Here is a 27,354-nt window from a genome sequence, read left to right as displayed (position 1 = left end):
ACCTAGATGATCTCATAGGACACATAAGAACTGTACAGTGATTACTTCTGGAGAGAATGGTTGTATCATTTATGTACTTTTTTTGTACTATAGACGATTTCTTTGAAAGGTAATATTTATGTGATAAGAATTTCAAAGTCAAAAAAGAACAAAAGGCCATCCTGGATACTGTGCTCTCCCCAACACTCCCTCTGGATTTGGTTTCATCCCACAGGATGAGGCTGGAATTGTGGGCACTGGCTGTTTTGACTTTGACTAGAGATAAAAACACAGTGCTGAATTCGTCATTACTGTTGCTGCCTCCTGAGAAGTTAAGTGACAAGGAGCACTGTTCTCCCGCATCCTTATCCTCCAGAGTGTGCTCTGGGTAAGCATGACCGAATCTCTGAGGAGGGCAGGGCTGCAGTGGTGGGAGGGCTGGAGGGAAAGGTGCTCCACTGCTGCCTTAGGCACTCACTGAGTTCTCATTTCCCCTCGCAGTCGTCAGGACCTGGCACTTAGGTGGGTTCAGTCAAGACGACTTTGCCTTCCTCTTCCTGCTAACAGCTGCACTGGAGCCGCCTTCGCCGTGGATGCTGCCCCTCTCCTTGGAGAGTCACCATCGTTCAGCATCGCAGAGCACCCATCAGCCCAGGTGACAGCCTGCTCTCTCAGGGCCAACTCCAGTCACATCTGAATATTGGCCCGCTTCTCCATCCTGAAACACATGAGCATTCCCGTTGTTAGACTCCGTATGTCTGTCTCCCAAGCTTTCTGGGTTACAGAGGGGTCCTCAGAAATGGGTGGGGCTGGGTGGTCAGGGACTTCAACAGAGCTTCTTGTCTCTGGCCACTGTGTGGTGAAATCTTCCCTCCAATCTGGAGTCTGTTGTGGGATGAAAGATGCTTTTGTGGAGGCGAGAAAGCCCGGTTAACTTTTCATCTCTCTCCGGTGCCAGGACATCAGTGGAGTGCTCCTGGAAGTCCAGAGAAATACAGTAATGCACTCTCCTCCACACAGAGCCCCTTTCACCCCACGGCACTTGTCAGACTATGTATGGGGATTACCTCACCACCCTCTTTGGGGTATAAGGCGGCAGCTGTTGACTTCCCAGATGCTTCACATATCCATCCGAGAGGAAGTGAGGGGGCGTTGAGGGTGATGGGATGTATTATCTAAGCTGGACCCAGGCCAATGTGAATTGTGGCACCAACGACTGCATGGCCCCTGCCCTCAGCTTTCCAGCTCACCAGGAAGATGACGACGACTAATTATGAGGCCAAGGGAAGGAGGAAGGAAAGGTCAGGCTGCAGGGGCTGGAGCCCTCCTCCTTCATGGGGCTGGAGCCAGAGTGACCTTAGACTGAGGAAATTGCAGCAGGCAGAGTTGCGTTACCCGGCTCCTCTGAAGCCACGGTGTGTTGCAGGAGGCATTGTCTTCCAAATGAGAGTGTTCGTTAATTGGCATGAACTTGAGGGGACAGGCATGCAGTCATTCTCAGTAGGGCCCATCTTGGGGGAGAGCAGATCCACTGTGGCCCTTATTTGCTACCAGCACGTTGATTGCTTCGCCTGCAACCAAGCCAATAATACTGACCGTGCCAGTCCAGCCCCTTCCCGGGGCATTTCTTAAGGAGGCAAGTATGCCAGAGAACAACCCCCAAGCTGATTTCCCTAGATCCTTGGCAGTTTTAGCCAAAAGCCTCAAGTGTCAGGAGCCCTTCTTGTCTGAGCCCTCCCTTCTTCCATTTTACTGATGAGGACACTATAGCCCAGAGAGGCTCGGGCCGGCTCCTGTCAGAGTGGCAGGAGTAGAACACGGGTGAGGATCACCTGATGGGAGTCATATGCCATCCCTGTCCTCCCTTGTGCTGACGTCCCCCTGCTTCCTATGTGGTGGCTGTATCCTTTTTGTAGAGGCATTGACGGGTCAGATAATGTCTGCCTGGAGGCTGGGCCAGGCCAGACTTGGCTGCTCAGGAGGACTAGACTCAGCTCTGCTTCTGCAGCGAGGGCTTGCCTGGTTTGTCCCGTCATGGTTGCACATTAGCTGAACTTCAGGGCCTGAGGCTGAGGATAGAAAGCTGTGGGGCAAAGATTTGTGTTTAACTAATGGATCATAAAAGTAACATAGGCTCATGGGAAATTCAAACTGTTCCCATTCCTGAACTGAAAGTATTTGAATGGGCCAGGCCAAGTTTGTTTTGTTTTTAAATTTATTTTTATATAGCAGGTTCTTATTAGTCATCCATTTTATACACATTAGTGTATACATGTCAATCCCAATCTCCCAATTCATCACACCACCCCCCACCACCCCCGCTTTCCCCCCTTGGTGTCCATACGTTTGTTCTCATCTGTGTCTCTATTTCTGCCTTGCAAACCGGTTCATCTGTACCATTTTTCTAGGCTCCGCATATATGCGTTAATATACGATATTTGTTTTTCTCTTTCTGACTTGCTTCACTCTGTATGACAGTTTCTCGGTCCATCCACGTCTCTACAAATAACCCAATTTCATTCTTTTTTATGGCTGAGTAATATTCCATTGTATATATATACCACATCTTTATCCGTTCGTCTGTCGATGGGCATTTAGGTTGCTTCCATGACCTGGCTGTTACAAATAGTGCTGCAGTGAACGTGGGGGTGCATGTGTCTTTTTGAATTATGTTTTTCTCTGTATGTATGCCCAGTAGTGGGATTGCTGGGTCATATGGTAATTCTATTTTTAGTTTCCCCAGGCCAGGTTTTAACTACTTTACATGTATTTGTTTTACGGAATTATCACAACACTGAAACAAGAACTATTATCGTCATTTTACTGATGAGAAAACCAAGGCACAGGGATTAATGTGCCCAGGCTCACACAGTGGTGGTAGAAGCAGGTTTCAAACTCCGGCTGTTTAACTCCTGTGCTAGGCTCTTAAATCACGTGACTTCTTTGACCCGCTGTTTCCTCCTCAACAAAATTAGCCTCATGATAAAACACAAGAAACTTACCTCAGAGCTGGGCTGGAAGAAATGTCTGTCTGTGAATGATACATTAGATCATCTGTATTATCTTCACCCAGTGGAATACTATACGGTGATGAAAAGGGGGCAAATTACAGCTAGGTGCAAGAAAAGAGGAACCACACAACCATAATGCAGTGAAAACAGCAAGGCACAATATAGTAAAGATGATTCCACTTCTGTACAATTTTTTTTTTTTTTTTTTGCAGTATGCAGGCCTCTCACTGTTGTGGCCTCTCCCGTTGCGGAGCACAGGCTCCGCACGCACAGGCTCAGTGGCCATGGCTCACGGGTCCAGCCGCTCTGTGGCATGTGGGATCTTCCCGGACCGGGGCACGAACCCGTGTCCCCTGCATTGGCAGGCGGACTCTCAACCACTGCGCCACCAGGGAAGCCCACTTCTGTACAATTTTTTTTTTTTTTTTTTTTGCCATATGCGAGCCTCTCACCATTGTGGCCTCTCTCGTTGCGGAGCACAGGCTCTGGACGCGCAGGCTCAGCGGCCATGGCTCACGGGCCCAGCCGCTCCGCGGCCTGTGGGATCCTCCCGGACCGGGGCACGAACCCGTGTCCCCTGCATCGGCAGGCGGACTCCCAACCACTGCGCCACCAGGGAAACCCTCTGTACAATTTTTAAATAGACAAAACAATATACTGTTTAGGATGCATTTATAAACGACAGTCTATACAGTAGTCCCCCTTTATCTGCAGTTTTGCTTTTCCTGGTTTCAGTTCCCTGTAGTCAGCTGCAGTCCAAAAATTTTTAATGGAAAATTCCAGAAATAATTCATAAATTTAAACTTGTGCTGCATTCTGAGTAGCATGATGAAATCTCGTGCTGCCCTACCTGGGATTCCCAAACCATCAACATGGTTTGCTCTTAACACCCCACCATTGACATTGTCATGGCTCGATGATGCAAGATCACCTGATGCAGATGATCTCCACCTGACATTGTCAGAAGTTCAGTAGTATAATAATGACATAATGCTATGTCACCCACCTCACTTCATCTCATCATGTAGGCATTTTATCATCTCACATTGCAAAAAGAAGGGTGAGTATAGTACAATAAGATATTTTGAGAGAGACCACATTCACATAACTTTTATTACAGTGTATCATTATAATTTTTCTGTTTTATTATTAGTTACTGTTAATTTCTCACTGTGCCTAATTTATAAATTATACTTTATCATAGGCATGTATATATTGGAAAAAAGTAGCATATATAGGGTTTGGTACTATCTGCAGTTTCAGGCATCCACCGGGGGTCTTGGAATGTATTCCTTTGGGGGCTACTCTAGTGACAGGCGGAGGGCGGAGTATCTGAAAACTCAGGAGTGCGCTTTTGCCTGGAGGTGTGGGGTTGGGGATGGGGATACAAATGTTGGGAGAGGCACTTAGGGGGCGTCCAAAGACCATCGGTGCTTTATTTCTTAACCTGGGCAGTGTTTACACATGGACGCTTGCTTCATTACTATTTGAATTGCACACACAGTTGAATATATTCTTCCGATTATGTTTCTCAATTTAAAAAAAGAGTCAAATTTAGATTACTTAGCCCTGGTCTATTAAAATGCAGGCTCTTGGGGCCCAGCTCATTAAAATGCAGATTCTCTTTCAGGAGATCTAAATCTGGCCCAGAAATCTGCATGTTAACGTCGTCCCCTGGTGATTTTTGGTGTTTCTGTCACTTGAAGCTGCTCCAAGTTGGAGCGAGCAAGAGTTGATGTGATACCTCTTGAGTGCTGAGAAGCCAGATGCCGGGAAGGAAGGAGAGTGTAAAGCAGCCCACCCTGGCACGTTTGCAGATAGCAACTCCACTACCTCTGAAATCCTTAAGTTCCCTTTATACAAAATTCTAGTGTGTAACTTACATCTCGGTACCTTTTCCATAACGTGAAAATATGGAGTCCTGTAATACAAATCATGAGCACCCCTGGGCTGCAATAGAGGCCCTCCAAATTGTAAATCCATAAGGCACTGAGCATCTGGACGGAGCATGAGCCTTGGAAAAATTGTGCTTGGTATCCATGGTGTCTGAAGCAAAGCAAAACAGTGTGTAAGGGTGGGATATGGAAACACATTGGACAGAACCCCTTAGTAAAGGGTGTAAAATGTCACTGAGAGCCTCTGCTGTTTTATTGCATGAGGGTAATAAATATTAATAAGGGCTTTCATAAGTTTTCTCATCACATGGGTTTCCCCCAACCCTTTTTTCCATAAAGTCTTAAGTTGTGAATCCTCCTGGTATTTGGGAGGAAATACAGTAAAATCAGGAAATACAGTAGAATCAGTACACACACACACACACACACACACACACACACACACACACACACTAGCCTTTGGGTTCCAAGTCACCCTCAAAGCCGCCTCCCCTCCTCCAGGGCTGTCCTCATGATCACTTGAAGCCTAAAGCATCCTTGCAAGCCTAGGGCCTCTCTTCTTGGTGTTGGAAACTGACCTAGGCCAACACGTCGGTCCTGGTCTCTCTCGGGAGCCTGTATCAGAGGTAGTGGGAAGCTGAGTTCTCTCCCCTCCAAGCTGGCTACCCTGTGGTGTGCTATGAAAGCACGTCTCAGGACACAAGTACAAAACTGACAAGTGAGCATGCAAAAAAGATTCATGCCACCCGTTGGCAAAGCTCGGTGAAGTGTCTGCTCGCTCTCTCTTAGTGCACTTCTGTGGGGAATGTGGGGATATGTGGACAGTAGGATCACATGGGGATTCTCTGCTAAGTGTGTGGGCAGGAGGAGGGACGAGCTGCTGGTCCTGAGTTCCAGACTATACTGTTCTGAAGGTCTTAGATGGCTGCGCTTGCCAAGTTCTCATGCCCCATTTTAATGGGGACAGAGATACCTGTAAAACGTTCAGTCACGTAGTTTGGAATTGACTCATTTCTCCAGTGGAAAGATATTTCTTTTTTTTTTTTTGGCCATGTGTGGATCTTATGTATTTCTTATGGAATGGTATTTCTGATATCCCTGCACTACTTGTAGGGAGTAAATATTCATTCCCAAGGGTTGTGCTCACTTTGGTCCGTGTGCTGGCAGATGAGTGGGGGACGGGAGATGCTCTACACCCAAAGCTCTACACCAGTCCTCATGCCCAGGAAATCCCAGCAACCTCAAGTAAGAGAAATGGAGAAGCTGGAGCTTCCTTAGGCAGCTGAGCCTCAGAGGGGCCACTGGCCTTCCCTGTGGGATTTGGACATTAGCTTTGTCCCATTCTACTCCCCTTGCCCGAGGAAGCTGTTGAGGCCTGAAGGGTGTTTCAGGGCATCACCCATTCCCCAGGAGGCTGAGCTCACCTGGTGTGGGGACCCATGGTGGCTGCCACCCTCCCCTCCCATTGGTGGCTCCATGGGCCTCAGAGGCACCAGTTTCCTGCCTTATTTGTGAAACCATATAAAAGAAAAAATTTGTTTCTTTCTCTACTCACACAATACTTCTGACACCAACCAATTTTCCAACACCAGTTGGGTGTCCTACCATTCAGTTCTGATACTATCTACCTGGCGTTAGCATCAGATTCCACAGGTTAAGGGCTCAGTTCCACAAGACTTCCTACCCTGCAACTCAGAGGCCAATTGCAAGTAGTGGGTCCCCAGGTTAGCCACACTTCTGTCTGACTGAGCTACAAATTGGTAATTCTCCTGACCCACTCCTCAGGTTTGATAATTTGCTGTGATGGCTCACCCCTGTGGAATTGGGGTGCACCAACTTCCCAGTACACTGGATGTGTTCACCAGTCTAAAAGCTCCCCAAAGCCTGTATTTTAGGGATTTTTATGGAGGCTTCATCATGTAGGCGTGATTCATGATTAACTCAGTCTCTACCCCCTCTCTCCTCCCCAGAGGATGGAGAGGGGGGCTGAAAGTTCCGAGCTTCTGATCATGGCTTGGTCTTTCAGGTAACAGCTCCCATCCAGGAACCCACCAAGAGTCACTTCATTAGAGCAAAAGACGTTCCTATCACCCAGAAAATTCCAAGAAATTTAGACCTCTGTGTCAGGAACTGAGGTCAAAGACCAAATATCAGAACAAAAGATGTTCCTGGCACCCTTATTGCTTAGGAAATTACAAAGGTTTTAGGAGCTCTGGCCAGGAGCCGGGGATAAAAACCAAGATAGGTGTTTCTTCCTATATCGCAATATCACACTGTAACAAGGAAGAAGTTCAGGGCTGTGCGAATCCTCGTGGAGACGGAGAAGGGAGCCAGGCTACAGTTTCCTAGGTTGGCAGACCTATAGAAAGTGAAGTGGATTGAAAATTCATGCTAATGTGGTAACCAGTAGCCACCTGTGTCTATTTAAATTAAATGTTAATTAATTTTAAGTAAATTTAGAATTCCGTTCTTCTGTCATACTAGCCACATTTCAAGTGCTCTGTAGCTACATGTGTCTAATGGCCACCGTGTTGGTCAGTGCAGATACAGGAAGTTTTGATTGGACAATGCTGTTTCAAATGCTTGCATTAAACAAAATAAGATTTTATCACCACTACCAAAAAACGTTTAATGTAATATAATCACTTCCTTAAAAATGGATCTGAGCAGGCTTTTCAGACATTAATGTGCATAGGAATCATCTAGGGGTTTTGTTAAAACGCAAGTTCTGATTCAGCAGATCTGGTAGGAGGCCCTACGTTCAGCATTTCTAATAAGGTCACAGGCTGTGCTAATGCTTCCGAGCCATGGACCACCCTTTGACCTGCAAGGGATTGTAGGATTAGTTACAAACACTTAGGGTGCATTTTAGGTGATGAGCCTCGGGAGTGGGACGCAAGTTCAAAACTGTATGAATGCTGAGCATCATCTTTCACTCCTGACCTTGGTCACTGACCGCAGCCACTGTGTAACCTCATTCAGACATGAAAGGCTGAGGGTGGGAGGGCGAAGTGCCACTGGCCAGACGAAGGTGTACTGACACGCCAGCTCGCGCTCTCTCTCTCTGTCTCTCTCTGTCTCCCTCTGTCTCTCCCTCTCCCTCTCCCTCTCCCTCTCCCTCTCCCTCTTTCGAGTTTGCTTAGGGAGGGGCTAGCCTGAAAGTGTGGCTTTGAGAGCCCTTGTAACCAAGACCTGCAGGGAGAAAGCAACGATCCATCAGGCTGCCTCAGGAAAGAGACGCAGGGACAATGGGGTGTCTGCAGAGGGAGGAGGAGTGGGGGGGGGCGAGGTGAACTTCGAGTGGCCCCAGGGCAGAGTGGCACAGGTACAGAGGGGCCATCCAGAGAGAGAAGCAGCAGCCCCAAAGGTAGTGGGGAGATGTGCACCGAGGCTGGCGCTCGTGTGACACAGCCCTGCCTTGGGGACAAAGAGCTCTCTCGGGGCCCTCCCCAGCCCAGTCACACCTCCCCTTGTCCTTTGGCTGAGCTGGCCTTGGATGAGGTGTCACTGCTCCGAGTGAGGCCTATGCAGCTCAGTTCAACTCCGGGGTCCAAGGGAGCCCCCCATCTCCTCCAGCTGAGGGTGGCTCTGCCCTCTCACCGAGTCGTCCTCACCAGGGGGTCTGTTCCTGGCAGAAGTACCATTAGAGGTGGTTGTGTGAGCAGGTAAAAGGTGTAACTTCCAGTCTCTGCGTTTTGTTGGAGGCGCGGGGGGGATCGAGGAAGGCTCTGTGGAGGAGGACTTTGTGTGGCCAGGAGGCCAAAGGAGGAAAGGTGGTCCAGGCGGAGGGAACAGTGGGAGCAAAGGCCTGGAAGTGGGAACTCCAGCTTCCTGCTGCAATGAGAGCATGCAGTTCCTTTATGCCTGACTTTCAAGCAGCAACCTCAGGCTGGGGGCCCAGTCCTGGCCACAGGTGGGCTGGGCTGAGGGAGGCAGCCGTCCTTCAGCTCCCTTCTTTGACTTCCTGCTCCTGGCGAAGAGGACTTCACTCCGGGGGCGAGGCGACCCTGGGTGCTGGATGCCGGGGTGGGGCAGGCCCCTCACACCACGCCCCCGGCCCCGGCCTCCAGCTCGGTGGGTGGGGTTCCATTCCCCACACCTAATCCCTTGCAGCTGTTGTCCTCCCCAGGAAAGACAGTTGTGCTGGAGGGAAGGGAAATAGTTATTTTGAGTTGGTCACTGGCTTCTGACCAGGAGAGGTAGATGGCCCTGTCCGGGCCTGGCAATGGGACCAGAGCCACGATTAATTATCGGGGGTGTTGGGCAGGAGGACATGGTCCCCACCAAGATGGGGGCTGTAGAGGAGAGTGATGGACCAGGGAGGAAGCAGGCCTCAGATGGGGGATGCAAAAACGGAGCCCATGTCTTGAGTGTACTCTGGATTTGGCTGGAGAGGATGGGGAAGTTGGACACAGCCTCCCCCAAAATAGACCCCTGTGCCACAGGAGTCCCTGTGACCGAGACTGGGGCTGTGGTGGGAGGGGTCTCCCACTGAATGAGCTTTCTGTAAGGGACTGGGCTGGCTGGTCACCGTCCCCTCTCTTCCAGGCAAGCCCTCTCCAGCACTGCCCTCCCAGCAGAAAGCAAGTCTGATGGAGACCAGATGCTCTGGGGCATCTGCCCTTCCCGCCTGCGGGGTCATTGTAGGGCAGTGAGATGAATGGATGTGCCCACTCTGGGCCTGGAAAAGCCAAGTGGCCAGTGATTAAGCCCTTCCCTGTAGCGTGGGCCAGCGTGGGCTTGAATCCTGGCTCTATCGCTTACCGGCCCTGTAAACTCAGCTACAGTTCACCTCACTGGACCTTCCCATTTTATAGCAACAGGAATTACAGTAGCGATGTGCACCTCATAGTGCTGTGGCTGGGGTTTGCTGAGAGAATGAGGGGACCGTGCTTAGGGCAAGACCCAGCACTCCTGGGCGGGAGTTGTCAGGGTGACGGTCTTTGTCTCGGTTCATCAGCCTCATGGGTATCATTGTGGTTGGCCTCCTTCTGGCCCAGGTGTGTCTGCCTGCTTAGAGAGGTTCCATGGAGAGGAGAAACGAAGACATCTTCATCAGGGAGAAGGCGGAGGCTTCCAGAAATGTGGGGAGGAGAGAGGAGCCCATTCGACTGTGCCCGAGAGGCCAGGGTCCACTTCCGTCTTCTTCCCTGCCGTATCCTCAGCACCTAGGATAGTGCCCAGCACAGATTTAGTGTTCAGAGCAAATTTTTTGAATAAATGAATGAACAGATTTTTTAGTGAATTATTGGCTGCCTGGGATATGGAGCCTGGGCCCCTGGCTGATGAATTCTTGGGCTGGTCAGTGACCCAGGACATGGCCATCAGGTCCCTCTGTCTCGAATCTGAACAGGAAATAGAGGAGGGGACAGTTAGTAGCAGGGGCCCGGGAAACGGAAGTGAGAAGTGGGCCCAACAGAGCAGGGTGGAGTTGGCCCTTCCAAGAGGGAGGCGACCCTTGGGGAGAGAGTGGTGCCTCCTCCCTCTCCCAGGGATTCCTCCATCTCCCCAGCCACCTTAAGTGGCCAGAGCAGGGAAGTTCCAAAGAGAAGAAGGCAGTGCTCCCTGGGGACCGCCCCCCATCCTAGAGACCCTCCATCATGAGGAGCTCATTCCCCTCATTCACAGTCCCCTTCACTGAGCAAACACTGAGCTCCTGCTGTGTACTGGCCATAGTGCTGGGGTCTGGGGCTGAACCACAGCCCTACAGAGTGGCTTCTACGATGGGTAGAAACCCAGAGAGGGCCTCATAGCCCCGGCTTCACGGAAGCAGAAGGAGAGGGAGCACTTCTGTCTCCCTCCCACAGCTTCCACAGAGGAAGCTGTGTCTACTGTTTGTAGGAGAGCTGAGGGATGGGCACAGGTTGGCCAGGAAAGAGAAAGGGGAGATGACCTTCCAGGCAGAAGGGACAGCATGGGCGGAGACTGGATAGAGCCTGGCCAGTTTGAGGAACTGCAAGAAGTTCCATGTGGCTGGGGTGGGGTGAGAGATGGGGCAAGAGGGCGCACTGGATGGGGTCTCCACTCTGGGCTCCGAGCCTGCCTGTGCCAGAGCATCCAACCGGGCACTGTGACGGACAGCTGCACTTGAGCGGCTTGTCCTCAAAGCAGAGCCAAGTGCGAGGCCTGGGGCGGAAAGAGCTGGGCCCTGTCTCTTTCTGCCCCAGGCCTTCACTGCTGCTCCCTGGGACGATTTCCCCATCTGCACAGTGAAGGACCCAGCTTGCTGTCCCCTAAGGCCCTGTCTCTGGCTCGGAGGGGCCTTGGGGGACACTGTGGGCTCATGGGGATGGAGTGGTAAGATGAAGGGGGGCATGAAGGCAGTCTGGAGGGGTCAGGCAGCCCCACGTTTGGCCTTTATAAGGAAGTCCCTTTTTCAGGGACCACTGTTAGCATCACTCAGGTCCTTGGATCAGGATTGAAAGAGATGGATTCCAATGGCTCCTGGCCTGAATGGCTTTGCCCTTCCCTGGGGAGACTGTCCCCATCCACAGAGCAGGCCCCAGGGCCCCTGGCCCTCCACTCCCTGCTGGGCCCTGGGCTGCCTGGCTTTTCAGGGACGGCTGACTCATGGCTTTGGCAGCCCCAAGCTCAGCCTTTTCCTCCAGCCGGGGGCTGAGGGAACCAAGCCTTTTCTCTGGAGTCCTTCCCACCCCTAGCTTCCTGCCAGCTTCAGGCCTTTGCAGAGGGGTCTGTGGCTTTACAGTCGGGTCCCAGGAGCCCTTTCTGTACATTCTCACCTGTGCTCCTCACAGACGCACCTGCTGAGCAGGTGTTACTGCCCCACTTTACACAGGGTGGGAGAGGTGGGGGGGGCACTAAATTTCCAGAAGCAGTAGGAACCCTGCCTAATGATGCACAGCTGGGCAGGGTCAGACTTGCAGGGGTGAGGTGCAGGGGAGTGGTGGAGCTGCTCCCCTCTTCTCACAGGGACAGAGCTCTGCTTGAGGACCTGGCATTGGGCCCCCATTGGACCTGTAAGGGAGGGATTGGGCCATCCGAACATTCTCTGAGGGCTGAGCCCTTCTCTCTGCCCTTCTTTCCTTGGGGTCCCTCCAGGCAGGGTCCCAGCACATGAGGGTGGCTGTCACAGGGAGATAGGGAACTATGGGTTAACGGCATGGCTTTTGGGGTCAAATAGCCTTGAATCTGAATCCCAGTTCCACTTTTTAAAAATATATTTATTATTTATTTATTTGTATTGGCTGCACCGTGTCTTAGTTGCAGCATGTGGACTTCTGAGTTGCCGTATGTGGGCTCTTAGTTGCGGCATGCGGGATCGAGTTCCCTGACCAGGGATCGAACCTGGGCCCCCTGCATTGGGAGCGTGGAGTGACCCACTGCACCACCAGGGAAGTCCCTCAGTTCCACTTCTTTCTCACTACGTAACTTGAGAAGTATCCCTCAGTTCCAGATGGAGAACCATTGTGCCTCCCTCTCAGGGTAGGAGAAAGGGGAAGTGAAATGATCTATACCTTCATTCGAAGAAATATTCATTGAGCACCTACGGTGTGTCAGGCACTGGGACAAGAGATAAATGAAAAATGAATGTAAGTTTCCTCACCAAACTCACATTCCAGCTGGGGAGACTGACAAAAAAAAAAAAAAAAAAGCAGACATAACAAATGACATGGTAGGCTGGAAGGTGAGGAGGTGGGAAAAGGGGAAGTAGAGCTAGCCCAGAGGGGCAGAGGAGAGGTCAAAGTGGGCACCTCTGAGGTGATGAGCAGTGCAGACGGAGGGAAAAGTGTTCTAGGTGGAAGGAACAGCATTGCAAAGTACCTGCCTGGGCTGTGCAAAGTGACTCAAGAAGCAATGAAAGCAGAGTGGGTGAGAGGTAGAGTAGGTGAGAATGTGGTCAGTGAGACTGGGTGGCAGGGGAGCTGCCCCTCCTCTGTGACCAATTCCACAGGAATTCACTCCTCCGCAGCTGTGAAAGGTCAGGGCCTATGTGGACACAGGACACGACAACTCTAACCTTGCTTCCGCATGCTGCAATTTGAGTGTCTCCCCTCTCCTTTCCTGCCATCACGTGGCTTCTTCCTCAGGTCCTTGGGCCCAGAGGCCTCCCCCAGTATGGCCTGTGACCCTCCTCCCCGCAGGACAGAGAGCCCCCCAGCTGCCTGTTACTGTCTCCTGTTTGGGGAGGGCACTGTGTCTGCTCTGGCCAGTCTCAGGGAGCATCACAAAGGCTCCTTTCACCAGAGGGCATTGTAGGGGGACTGGGAAGGGATGGGGTGCCCTCCTGCCCGTGGGCATAAAGACCCCCTTTCTCTTCTGCTGCGTCAGCCCTCTCTTGGCCGGCAGGCAGCGGGGCCGCGTGCAGGGAGATTCTTGTCTTCCTTTTAAAGTACAGGCGAGACTGGGGCCAGGCCAGACAATGGTGGTGATTTACAGTCTGCTGGGCTGCTGGGCTGCAGGGCTGCCTGCTGGGGTGGCACTGACCAGCCAGGAGTGCCTGGCATAGGGAGCCCTGCCCTGCTGAGTCTGGGGCTGCCCGCTTAGGACCCCACAGTGGGAGCCCCGACTTACAAGCTGTAAAGTGCAGGGGCTGTGCTGGTAATTTCAGAGCCCCCGAGCTCTGCTGTTCTGGGGTGCTGCCTCAACTGGCCTCGTCTTGGGTCTCTTAGCTCCTGGCTAGTCTTTACCTCGATTTCTCAGCCCTAACCCATGTCAGGTCCCTCGCACTGCAGCTCCAGCTCCGACATTCTGTGCTGGACAGAGGTCTGCCTTTGGAGGGAGACAGGCAGGAAGTGGGGAGCATGCAGGGGCTGCACAGGTATGGTGAGAGCCTGGGGGAGCACTGGGGGAGGAGGGGCAGGCTGAGGAGCTGGTGGAACAGCTTGGGGAGATGCCTGCAGGACAGCTGCATCTGTGGCAGGGGAGTGCTGGAAAGTCAAGGGGAGAGAGGGACGGGGAGGGGGGAGCAAAGGAGGGAGAGAGGAGGAGAGAGAGGGTCAGAAGCGGCAAAGGAGAAAGCCAAGGAAAGTGAAAGTGAGAGAGCGCCCAGGACAGAGAGAGACACGCACACACAAGAGAGAAAAGAGAGGACAAGAAGTGATTCAGAGGAAGAGAGAGGGAGGACACACAGGAGGGGGGGAAAGCGGGGGTGGGGGGAGGGGGAGAATAGGGAGGGAAGAAAGGATGAGGGAGAGCTAGGCCAGAGCCACGCAGAGCAGAGAGCAGAGCAGGTGAAAAGCCAGAGAACTTCTCCCCAGTGCTCACCAGCCTCGCCTTCTCACTGCTCGGCCCACGCCCTGCACCCTCACCCCAGGCGTTGCTGGCCAGGGAGGGAGGCAGGGGCATGGCAGGTGCTAGTCTGTCCTCCACTGGGGATGATCGGCTGGACATAAGCAGGAACTTTTTGATGAAGAGCAAAACAGGCCCCCAAGGGAAGTGTCCCCCTTGTTGGAGCCCTGGCCTTTCTGAGGCAGGGGACTGACCGTCATGACCTCTCAAAGGGTGTGGGCTGCACCGTTTTATTCTGGCTTGACAGGACCCAATGTGGAGGAAGGTGGTTTTCTGACCTTCTGCCTCGGTTTCCCTCTATGAGGCAGAGAGGTGGTCAGGGATCTGGGCTGCCGGATGGGGTTGGGGCCAGGCTCTGGGGCCAAGCTGGGCTGGTGAAGTCACAGTGCATCTGTCCAGGTGGGTCTTGGGACCGTCTCCTTTCCACCCCCAGCCTTTGTTCCAGGAAAAGGCAGCTGGGGGAGGGGGTGGAAGGCAGGAGTGTTTCGAGGGAAAAATGGATCCTTCCGTGGAACAGGCAGCCACTTCACCCCTCCACCCCCATCCTATCCCCCTCCTGCCACCAGCGCCATTCCTTCCTTCCTCCCCTCTTGGCAGGAGGAGCCCAGCAGCGGGAAACACCATGCTCTGCTCCCATCTCCCACCTCAGCAGTGCTGAGCCCAGGGTGGCCTCGCTGAGGGGGCGGGGGTGCATGTGAGTGTGTGTGCGTGTGAATGTGCACGTGTGCACACACACATGGTCTGGCCAACATCGCCTGCAGCCATGGAGGTGGGAGAGGCAGGGTGCATCAAAGGGAAGGAGGCAGCCTGAACTGAGCACCTGGAGCCTCAGTTTTGTCATCTGAAATATAGGCACTAGCCTTGTCCTGCTTCCCTAATAGGGCTGATGTAAGGATTACAGAGCCACAGTCAGGGAGCAGGAACATGTCCCTGAGGGCCCTGGGTACCCGTTGCCCTCATACCGACCCTTGAGGCAGGTGCTGTTATTACTGTCCCCCTTTCCCAGTGAGGAGCCTGAGGCTTAGAGATGTAAATGGCCCACAGGGGGCAAGTGGCTGCCCTGAGACTGGAGCCCAGGTCTGACTGATGCAGTTATTGACAAGGTCCCTGGGTGCCTCTTCCTCCATCCTGGGCTTTGAGGCTCCTTGTCCCGCCCCTTGAAGAGCTGCCTCTTCCCAGGGACCGGGGACCCTTCCTGACTTAGGGACTTTCGGCAGGTTGTTCCAGCCCAAAGAGTCCCCGCAGGCCACCTGGTCCAACTCCTTGTCATTAATTTGAAGAGCCTGAGGCCCAGGGGCCCAGAGCTTCAGCTTGGAAAGCACAGGGAGCAGAGCTGGGATTCCAGCTTCCTGCCTGGTGATCCCAGCTGTGGGCTGTTTTTCTCTCTTCCTTCCTGTAAGCATGAACCTGTTCCTGGAGGGGTTATCAACACAGGCACACTCCCCTTCCTCACTCTCTTCTGCCTGGCCCAAACCCCACCACATTTCACCACCCTCCCCAAACACAGGGCCCGCCAGGGTAGGGGTGCTGAGTGAAGCTTCTGGACACCCTTCCTGGCTCCGCCCCTTTCCAGCAGGTGAACTCCTCCTCCCGCAGGCTGCTCAAAGGGAGCCAGCTCTTCTCCAGACCCCAGCTCTGTACCCTGACCCCCTCATCATGGCCTAAACACCATGGCCTTTGGCTGGATGACTGAGGCCCCTGAGACCAGCTGCTTGGTTGGTCAGCCTGGAGACCACCCTCACCACTGCCACTACCACCACCAGGGGACAGGAAGCAGCCAGAACCATGCCCCTTCCCCAGTATCACCTTTTTCCCGAGTCCAGGTCTGGGGAGGCTTCCAAAAGGAGGAGGGATTTAGGGAGCTGCTTACCCATCTAGACGTGACTTGTGTAGGGATGGTGCCCAAGGCAAAGAGAGGAGTGGAAGGTGGACAGGGCTGGGGAGAGGTCCAGAACATCCTTGGCACAGAGGCCTGCGGCCCTCCTAGAGCCTGCTGGACACACAGCCGGGCCGACCAACACGACCCAGGGGAGGGAGGTGGGACACAGCCAGAGGAGATGAGGCCCAGGGGCACAGACACCAGGCCTTCTGGGAAGGCACTGGGGCAGGGGGTGACCCCCACATACCCGGGCTCAGGCCACAGAGTCAGTACCAGCCCTGAAGCTGCTGCCCTCCCTGGGTTCAGCAGTATGTCACATGTCACGTCTGTCTTTGGGTGCCTCAGATGCCACACCTGCTGTGGGCAGCTCCCACTTGGTGGGGTACTCCCTGCTGCAGGCGCTGATCATGTCCGCCCAGATCCCCGGGCTGGTGCTCCCATCCCTGAGCTGCTGTGCTATTGGCTGCTCTCAGCTCACCCCCTCCAGAGGCTGCCCTTGGCTGCCGGGAGCCGCATCACCTGGAGATGTTCAGGAGGTTATGAGCAGTGACTGACCAACATGGGCGGTTAGCAGCCAGGTCCCTTGGCCTCTGGAGTCCACAATGTCTTTGGTACCGTTCACAATCTGGAGTCCTCGGGGATCAGGCTGAGGCAAGATTTCTCCTGAAACCACACCCTGTTTGGCTTCTTTCTCTGCCCTGTTCTCTGCTTCCCTCACTTTCACATGGATTGAGGATCTCAGTAAACAACTTGCATAAAAATTGCATCTCAGGCTCTGCTTCTAGAGAACTTGATCTCAGATACCCAGAAAATTGACCTGGTGGCCCTCTCCTATAGCGTGGAGAGGGGCTGGGGAAGGGGAATATGGGGGGCCAGTCTTAGGGGCACAGGAAAGCCTCCCTGAAGAGGTGACATTAGAATCAGGGCCTTGAAGGTTGAGTAAGAATTGTTGAGCTGAACAGTGTCTGCTTCATTTGATAAATCTTTCCTGATTAAATTGCTCAGGACATGAGAGGCCAGAGGCACAACAAAAGCAAAGGCCCTGGGGCAGGAAAAGGCAGGTCGTGTTCAAAGGGGAGAGCGGACCTGTGGCTGGAGGGGTGGGGCATGGCAGTGAGGTAGGAGATGAGACAAGAAAGGGAGTTAGGGCCTGGGCAGAGGGCTGCCGTCACCATGCTGTAAGCTCACGTCACCCAGCCCCACACAGCACTCACGGCTGATGGACTGTCAGACTTGCTGAGCCCAGATAGAGCCTCAGAAGCCTCACGCTGTGCCTGGCAGGCTCTATCAATCTACTGAATTAGCACGTGAGGTGACACCCATTTATTGTCCCTACTGCAGAGAAAGGCCAGGCTGGGCCGTCATGGGAGGTCTGGGCCAGGCCCAGAGGCCTGTGGAGAATGGCCCGAGTACAGTAGGGGCCTCCCCAGGGAAGGGGCCATTGTGGCCCATAAATAGGTTAGGTGGCCAGGAAACAGGAAATCCTGAAAATACAATGAAGCCTGGGGCACAGGGGTTTCCTCCAGGCTGAGGGCTGGACCGAGGATGCTTCTTCGGCCAAAGGCCTTGCTGAAGCAAGACACCCTGACTGCTGGCCTCAAATGCCTGACTTTTCCCACAGTCCTCAGGGGGACTCTGGGCCCACCCTCACCCGACCCGGCCCAGCCAAGGGCAACTCAGGACAGGTCAGCACATGCCAGGACTGGCAGCAGAACCCCGAGGGAGGAGGGGTGACCGGCTCACTCCCAGCTGAACTTGGAACCAGGTGGTGATGGGAGTAGCTGGGGCAGCCAGACCAGGGGCCAGAGGCCAGGCCAGGGGGACTCCCTCAGGATCAGAAGGTACTTCTGCCAGGCGCTCTGACCCAAGGAGCCTGCACATCTCTAAGCTGGTGTCAGTGGGCCTGTCTCTGCCCTGGGCTCTGAAAGGGCATAGCAAGCACCAGGCTGACCCTACCTGGACCCCAACAATGGAGAAAAATGAGTCCCTCATTAGAGAACCAGGCAGCCTATAAAACCACATCCCAGAAGAATTTTATTAAGAAAAGCAAATAACAAAACATGATGTCCTATAGGATCCCTATTTTGTTAAAATGCACACAAATGTAAAAATCTGTGTGTGTGCATGTGTATGTTTGCACACCTGTGCGTGTGCACAGAGGAGACAGGAAAGAGGACCAACAGAATGTCAACGGGTGTCAGGGGATTTTTATTTCTTCCTTGTTCTTTTCTGAACATTCTAATTTTTCTACGATGAACTTTGTAATCATAAAAAAAAAATCAAAACAAAGCACTGAAATCTTGCAATACCTGTTTTCTTTTAAGTAAAATGTTTACTAAGAGTTTTTAGAGAAGTGGAGGAATGTTGATAATCCAAGCTGAGGGGAAAACAGGATACAACATTGTATACAACGTATGTAAAGGACAAGAAGCTCAGGGCAGGAAGGGGACAGGAAGGAAGCACGTGGGGTGTCAGGGCCAATGGCTTTGCAGGGGCGCCACCGTGGTTCCACCCACCTGCAGTGTGAGAAACCCCACACTTTTGTGCCCACTGTATCCCTAGTCTTTAACATTTTTGGCAATCCAGAGTGTAGAAGATAGTCTTGTAATTTGATCCCAGGGGTGGAAGATAGTCTCATAATTTACACATCCCTGATTATTGATCCTCTTTTCCCAGAAAAACATTTTATTATGAAAATTTTCAACATACAGAAAAGTAGAAAGAATTGTACAGTGAACACCCATTTACCCATCATGTAGGTTCTGCAGTTTACATTTTACTAGACTTGCTTTAGCACATATCAATTTATCCATCCATCCATCCATCAGTCTTTATTTTTTGATACAATTCAGAATAGGTTACAGGCGTCACTACACTTCATCTTAAACACTCGAGCATGTATATCATTAACTAGAGCTCAATCTTTGTCTATCGCTCTCCCTCCTCACCCCTATGTAAAATTTACACATGGTGATGCAAAAATCTTAAGTGTATCATTTGATTGGTTATGACAAATGCATACACTTGTGTAACCCAGACCTTTATTATGATATATTGTAGAACGTGACCCCCAGAAAACTCTCTCTTGTCCCTGCCTAGTCAATCTCTGCTCTGACTCCTCAGAGGCAATCACCATTCTTATGTTTTCATCAGAGATTAACTTTGGCTGTTCTGGAACTTCCTATAAATGGGATCATAGTGCCCATACTAGTTTGTGTTTGGCTTTTTTTGTGTGTGTGGTACGCGGGCCTCTCACTGTTGTGGCCTCTCCTGTTGCACAGCACAGGCTCTGGACGCGCAGGCTCAGTGGCCACGGCTCATGGGCCCAGCTGCTCCGTGGCATGTGGGATCTTCCCGGACCGGGGCATGAACCCATGTCCCCTGCATCAGCAGGCGGACTCTCAACCACTGCGCCACCAGGGAAGCCCCTGTGGCTTCTTTCATTCAACATTATGTCTTGTGAGATTCATCTGTGTCATTGCAATAGTTAGTTACTTTTTATTGTTGAATAGTGTTGCATTGTATGGACATGCAAATACCCATACAATATTGATGGGATGTATATTGTATGGATATACAAATGGATAGCCAGTTGTATGGATACATTTCATACATGGATAAGGATACACTGTATGGATAGTTCTCTTGTTGATGGATACCTGGGCTGCTTAAACTTTTCCTTATTATAAATAAAGCTGCTATGAACATTCATATGCAAATATTTTGTGAACACATGCTTTCATTGCTCTTGGATAAATTCCTAGGAATGCAATTGATCCGGTTGCTTTTCACGTTTGTTAAACACTTGAATTTTTCTTTTGCCTATTTTTTGGTCTTTTTCTCATTGATTTGTAGGAACTCTTTCATTATTAGTGATGATCCCTAGGGATGCAAAAAAATTTACTATAGTCCCTTGCCCTCAAATTGCTCAGAGTTTAGCAGTCATGGACACAGTTAGGATGTGATATGGTGGCTGCTATGCATTTATTTACGTCTTTGTAAGTCTGATCATGCCACTTCTCTGCTCAAAACCCGACCAGGGCTCCACTTCACTCAGGGTCAAAGCCAGCAAGACCCTACATGGTCTCTTATGATCTGGTTCCCTAGGCTCTAACCTCACTCCTACCACTTTCCTTGTGCAGTCTGCTTCAGCAGCTCCAGTTCCTTGGCGGTCCATAAACCACCAAATCCCCACCCCAGGGCTTTTGTCCTGGAGAGTCTCTCCCTGGAACATTCTTCCCCACCCCAGATTTCTACAAGATTTGCTTCTTGTATTAGTTTCCTAGGGCTTCAATAACAAATTACCACAAATTTGGTTACTTAACATAAATTCATTCTCTAACAGCTCTGCAAAAACCTTTTTCCCCATTAAGCTTCCATTCAGAGGTTCTGGAGACTAGGACGTAGACATATCTTTTTGGGGCCACCATTCAACCTACCACACTTCCTAATCTTCTTCAGGTCCTTGCTCAAATTTTACTTTCTCCGAAAGACTTTCCCTGGACGTTTAATTAATTAATTAATTAATTAATTGCCACACCGTGCAGCTTGCAGGATGTTAGTTCCCCAACCAGGGATCGAACCCGGGCTCCGGCAGTGAAAACACCGAGTCCTAACCGCCAGGAAATTCCCATTCCTGGACACATTATTTAAAGTCACACACACACCATTCCGGCTCTCCTAATCCTCCTTCTCTGCTTGATTTTTCTCCCTAGTCCTTACTTGCAGGTATACCATGTGTAGTTTACTTTACATGTAGATCTTTATTGTCTGTTCCCCTATTAGAATGTAAGCTCCATGAAGACAGAGTTTTCTCTGCTCTATTCCTAATGCACAAAACAGTGCTGGCAATACAGAAGATGCTCAGTAAATAACTGTTAAATGAATGAGTGAATGATCGTATTGAGCACCAAGCTCTGCTTTAAATAGAAAGTTATAAACAGAAGGAGCACAGGAGGAGGGAATAAATCATTCTGTTTGGAGTCTTATCTAAGCAGGATTCACAAAAAGGGTATATTTGAGCTGGACCAGGTGGGAATGGGGAGGTGTGGGATTCCCCAGAGGCAGACAGGACAGGACCTGAGAAAAATCTTTTTGGCTGCCTGTGTAGAGGGTGGTATGGAGGAAATGAGACTGAGGAGGGGGGTCTCATCTGGGACGTGAAACAGGGCTCTGTGTGTGGGTGACTGCTGTGGCCCAGAAGGAAGGGTGGAGGGACCTCATTCCACAGTTGAACCAGAGGCACTAGGAGACGCATTAGTGAATGGAAGTATTGATCATGTGCTGCGATGGCTCGGGTGTGGGGAAACAGGTGCTCTGACACACTGTTGGTGGCAGTGTGAATTGGGGCAACCTCAGTGGGGGCAATTTGATGACTTTAAAATGCACATGGACTTACCTGGTGGCGCAGTGGTTAAGAATCCGCCTGCTAATGCAAGGGAAAACGGGTTCGAGCCCTGGTCTGGGAAGATCCCACATGCTGCGGAGCAACTAAGCCTGTGCGCCACAACTACTGAGCCTGTGTGCCACAACTACTGAAGCCTTTGCGCCTAGAACCCGTGCTCCACAACAAGAGAAGCCACTGCAATGAGAGGGCTGCACACTGCAATGAAGACCCAACGCAGCCAAAAATAAAAAATGTAAATACAAAAAATATATTTATTTTAAAAAAATAAATAAAGTACACACATCCTTTGAGCCAGGAATTTCACTTCTAGGGATTTATTCCACACATATGCATACTTGCTCATGTATGTTAGAAAGTAGCATATTGCTCAAATATATGACAATTTTCTATTTCCCAAAGAGATCAAAACCAAAAACAGCATCACACCTATTAGGAGGACTACTGTCAAAAACCAGAAAACAATGAGTTTTGACAAGGATGTGGAGAAATTGGAACACTTGTGCACTGTTGGTGGGAATAGAAAATGGTGCCACCACTGTGGAAAACTGTATGGTGGTTCCTCAAAATATTAAAAATAGAATTACCATATAATCCAGCAATTGCACTTCTAGCTATATACACAAAAGAATTGAAAGCAGGGTCTCAAAGAGGTATTTGTATACCCATGATCATAGCAGCATTATTCACAATAAGCAAAATGTTGAAGAAACCCAAGTGTCCACTGATGGATGGATGGATATATGAACGAAATGTGGTCTATACATACAACGGAATATTATTCAGCCTGAAAAAAGGAAGGAAAATTTGACATATGCTGTAATGTAGATGAAACTTGAGGACATTATACTATGTGAAATAAGCCAGTCACAAAAAGACAAATACTGTATGATCCACTTTTACGTGAAATAGTCAAAATCATAGAGACAGAGAGTAAAATGGTGATTGGGAGAAACTAGAGAATGAGGAGTTATTGTTTTGGGGGGACAGAATTTTAGTTTTGCAAGATCAAAAGTTATGGAGGTGGATGGGGGTGATGTTTGCACAATAGTGTGAATGTATTTAATACCACTGAACTAACTGTAAACTTGAAAATGGTTAAGACAGTAAATTTTATGTTATGTGTATTTTACCACAACTAAAAATAATAATAATTTTTAAAAAACCAACAACACATTCATGGACCAGCTTGTATTTATAACTTTTAGGTATGTAGGTTAAATAGTCAAATACTTAAAATATTTAGTGTATTAATTTTTATACATATATTTTAAAAATCACATATTAGATAAAACATCACTTTAGAAATACAGCTTTGTCCCCTCTATCACATTAAACAATTATGTTCTACTTTTTGCATTACACTTCTGCTGATGCATCTCTGTTACCTTTTTGTCATTGTCACATGAAAAGGTGCTCAACAACACTAATTGTCAGGGAAATGCAAATCAAAACCACAATGAGATATCACCTCACACCTGTCAGAATGACTATTATCAAAAAGACGACAAGTAGAGCTTCCCTGGTGGCGCAGTGGTTGAGAGTCTGCCTGCTGATGCAGGGGACATGGGTTCATGCCCCGGTCCGGGAAGATCCCACATGCCGCGGAGCGGCTGGGCCCATGAACCATGGCCGTTGAGCTTGCACGTCCGGAGCCTGTGCTCCGCAATGGGAGAGGCCACAACAGTGAGAAGCCCACATACCGCAAAAAAAACAAAAAAAAACCAAGAAAAACAAGTAATAAGTGTTGACAGGGATGTGGAGAAAAGCGAACACTTATGCACTGTTAGTAGGAATGTAAATTGGTGCAGCCACTAAGGAAAACATTATGAAGGTTCTTCAAAAAGTTAAAAGTAGGGCTTCCCTGGTGGCGCAGCGGTTGAGAATCTGCCTGCTAATGCAGGGGACACGGGTTCGAGCCCTGGTCTGGGAAGATCCCACATGCCGCAGAGCAACTAGGCCCGTGAGCCACAACTACTGAGCCTGCACGTCTGGAGCCTGTGCTCTGCAACAAGAGAGGCCACGATAGTGAGAGGCCCGTGCACCGCGATGAAGAGTGGTCCCCACTTGCCACAACTAGAGAAAGCCCTCGCACAGAAACGAAGACCCAACACAGCCAAAAAAAATAAATAAATAAACAAATGTGGGGTTTAAAGAAAAAAGAAAAAAAAAAAAAAAAAAAAAAAAAAAAAAAAAAAGTTAAAAGTAGAACTACTGAAGGATCCAGCAATTCCACTCCTGGGTATTTACCCAAAGAAAACAAAAACACTAATTAGAGAAGATATATGCACCTCTATGTTCACTGCAACATTATTTACAATAGCCAAGATATGGAAGCCACTTCAGTGCCCATCAATAGATGCATGGATAAAGAAGACGTGGTGTATATATACAATGGAATATTACTCAGCCATAAAAAAGAATGAAACCTTGCCCTTTGCAACAACATGGCTGGACCCAGAGGGTATTATGCTAAGTGAAATAAGTCAGACAAAGACAAATATGGTATGATTTCACTTATATGTGGAATCTAAAAAACAAAACAAATGAACAAACATAACAAAACAGAAACAGAGTCATAGATTCAGATAACAAATAAGTGGTTGCCAGAAGGGGGCAATGAGAAAAATAGGTGAGGGAGATTAAAAGGTACGAACTTCCTGTTGCAAAATAAATTAGTCATGGGTATGAAATGTACGGTGTGGGTAATATAGTCAGTAATTATGTAATATCTTTGTATGGTAGCAGATGGTTTCTAGATTTATCATGGTGATCATTTTTAAATGTATAGAAATATGGAATCACTATGCTGTATAATAGGAACTAATGTGTTGTAGGTCAATTATACTTCAAAAACAAACAATAGAAAAAGAGATCAGATTTGTGGTTAACAGAAGCAGGGAGTGGGGAGAAGGGGAATTGGATGAAGGTGGTCAATAGGTACAAACTTCCAATTATAAGATAAATAAGTTCTCGGGATGTAATGTACAACATGACAAATATAATTAACACGGCTGTACGTTATAGATGAAAATTATTAAGAGAGTAGATCCTGAGTTCTCATCGCAAGAAAAAAACATTTTTCTATTTCTTTAATTTTGTATCTACATGATATGATGGATGTTCACTAAACTTACTGTGGTACTTGCTTCATGATGTATGTACGTCAGATCATTATGTTGTACACCTTAAACTTACACAGTGCTGCAGGTCAACTGTATCTCAGTATAACTGGGAGGGAAGAAAGCTTCCATTTAAACCATTTTTAGGTGTGAATTCAGTGGCATTAATTACCCCCACATTGTTGTGCGACCATCACTGCTATCTGTTTCCAAAGCTTTTTCATCACCCCAGACTCTAAGCACAAAGCAATAACTCCTTATTTCACCATTACCCCAGCCCCTGGTAACCTCTAATCTACTTCCTATTTCTATGAATTTGCCTCTTCTAGATATTTCTTACAAATGGAATCATTCAATCTTTGCACTTTTGTGTCTGGCTTATTACACTTAGTGTAGTGTTTTCAAGGTTCATCCATGTTGTTGCCGAATCATATTGCATTGTATGGATATATACCAATTTTGTTTATCTGTTCATCTGTCGATGGACACTTAGGTTTTTTCTACCTCGTGGCTAGCTTGCCTATTTTTGAATTTTATATAAATGGAATCATACAGCCTATACTCCTTTATGTATACCTTCCTTCGCTCATGTTTCTGAGATTCTTCCAAGCCGTTGCATGCTGTTATAATTTGTTCATTTTCAATGCTCTATAGTATTTGTATGTATATACAACAATCGATCCATTCTACTGTTGTTGACAGTCTTTGGCTATTACAAATTCTGACACCAATTCTGATGTGCGTTTTTCAACATTACCAAGCAGTCAACTCAATTCTGACACTACCTGGAGATATCATTAGATCCCACAGGTTAAGGACCCAGTCCTACAAGACGCCTCCCCTAACCCACCCCATTCCCCTGGCCAACTTCCAGATGCCAATCAAAAGTCCAGGTTGTCTCCTGTGCTTTTGACTGACAAACTATAGATGAGAGGTTCTAACGAACCCCCCCACTTGGCTTCAATTAATTTGCTAGAGTGGCTCACAGAACTCAGAGAAACAGTTTACTTTCCAGATTACCAGCTTATTATAAAAGGATATAACTCAGGAACAGCCAGATGGAAGTGATGCATAGGGCAAGGTATGTGGGAAGGGACTCGGAGTGTCTATGCCCTCTCTGAGTACACCACTCTCTCCGCATCTCTATGTGTTCACCAGCCTGGAAGTTCTGCAAACCCCACCCTTTGGGGTTTTTATGGAGGCTTCGTTACATAGGCTTGATAGATCAAATCATTGGCTATTGGTGATTGACCTTAATCACTAGCTCCTCTTTCCTCCCCAGAAGTTGGGGTGGGACTGAAACTCCAAGCCTCCAATCATGTGGTTGGTTCCCTTAGCAACCTGTCCCCAATCTTACCTTACCTAGGGGCTTTCCAAAAGTCACTTCAATAGCATAACAACATACCTTTATCACTCTCATCACTTAGGAAATTACAAGGAATTTAGGAGCTATGTGCCAGGAACTCAGAGGAAGACCAAAGGTATGTTTTTTTGGTTTTGTTTTGTTTTTTTAAATTTTATTTATTTATTTATTTTTGGCCGCGTTGGGTCTTCGTTGCTGCACGCAGGCGTTCTCTAGTTGCGGTGAGTGGGAGCTGTTTGTTGCTGTGCGAGGGCCTCTCATTGCGGTGGCTTCTCTTGTTGCGGAGCACGGGCTCCAGGCGCGCGGGCTTCAGTAGTTGTGGCATACAGGCTCAGTAGTTGTGGCTCATGGGCTCTAGAGCGCACTCAGTAGTTGTGGCGCACAGGCTTGGTTGCTCCATGGCATGTGGGATCTTCCCGGACCAGGGCTCGAGCCCGTGTCCCCTGCATTGGCAGGCAGATTCTTAACCACTGCGCCACCAGGGAAGCCCCAAAGGTATGTTTTTTATTATCGATCACAATATCGTACTACTGCTTTGAATTTTCTTATACATGCCTTTTCATGAATATGTGCGAGCATTTTTGTTAAGTATATTTCTAGGAGCGAAGCTGCTGGATCAGAGAATATACATAAGTCCAGCTTTCACAGATGATGCCAAACAGTCTTCCAAAGTTGTACAATTTGTATTCCTACCAGCAGGGTATGAGAGTTGATTGCTCCACATCCTTGTCAACACTTGGTATTGTCTTCTGTTTTCATTCTGGCCATTCTGGTGGGTAGACAGTAGTATTGCATTGTTGTTTTAATTTGCATTTCCCTGATGGCTAATGAAGTTAAGCGTGTTTTCATATGTTTATTGGTCATTGGGATATCCTTTTATAATAAAGTGCTGACCGAGTCTTTTATCCATTTTTCTTTTGTATCATCTGCTTTTTTTTCCTTATTGTTTTGTAGAAGTTCTTTATATAGTTTGCATACAAGTCTTCTGCTGGCCATACAGATTGCAAGTATCTTTTCCTGATCTGTGGCTTCCTCTTCATTTTCTTAATGGTGTCTGATGAAGGGACATTCTTAATTTTAAAGCATTGCTTTCTAAAGTGATCTTTAAAAGATTTGTTTACAGTGTTATTTTAACATTTGCAGTTGTGAAGTCATATCCCCAGGAAGAATTATAGCATTTGTGTTAAATGCCTTTGCCTCCTTTTCCCCCTCTAACCAATTTTGTTGGGTGTCCGCCATAAACATCCCAAATTAGAATTCACTGAGGTCGTTTCAGGCTATTGTATCTTCCGCAAGTAGTACTTCCTTGTTTAAAATGAAGGAATCAGAAAGCATCAGGTAATGGGAATTTGTATATACAGTAAAGGGAACTCCCTCTTTTCTGAGAGATTTTTTTGGAGGAAAAAAAGTTACCTAATATCCAGGCATACCATAGCCAGTCTATGTAGAAGT

At 49.0% G+C, this 27,354-nt stretch overlaps 1 long non-coding RNA gene across 1 annotated transcript; it reads left to right on the top strand.

Annotated features, from left to right (window-relative positions):
- The first annotated feature begins 220 nt into the window (after nucleotides 1-220).
- LOC116743993 lies at nucleotides 221-26,013 on the top strand. The gene is made up of 3 exons (XR_004346935.1): nucleotides 221-367; nucleotides 481-634; nucleotides 25,967-26,013. It is a non-coding gene; the product is annotated as an uncharacterized LOC116743993 (long non-coding RNA).
- Nucleotides 26,014-27,354: the final 1,341 nt, after the last annotated feature.

This window comes from Phocoena sinus, chromosome 19, assembly GCF_008692025.1.
Source record: "Phocoena sinus isolate mPhoSin1 chromosome 19, mPhoSin1.pri, whole genome shotgun sequence".
NCBI lineage: Eukaryota > Metazoa > Chordata > Mammalia > Artiodactyla > Phocoenidae > Phocoena > Phocoena sinus.
The sequence above is the reverse complement of the archived record's forward strand: the minus strand, read 5'-3'. Positions and strand labels throughout refer to the sequence as shown.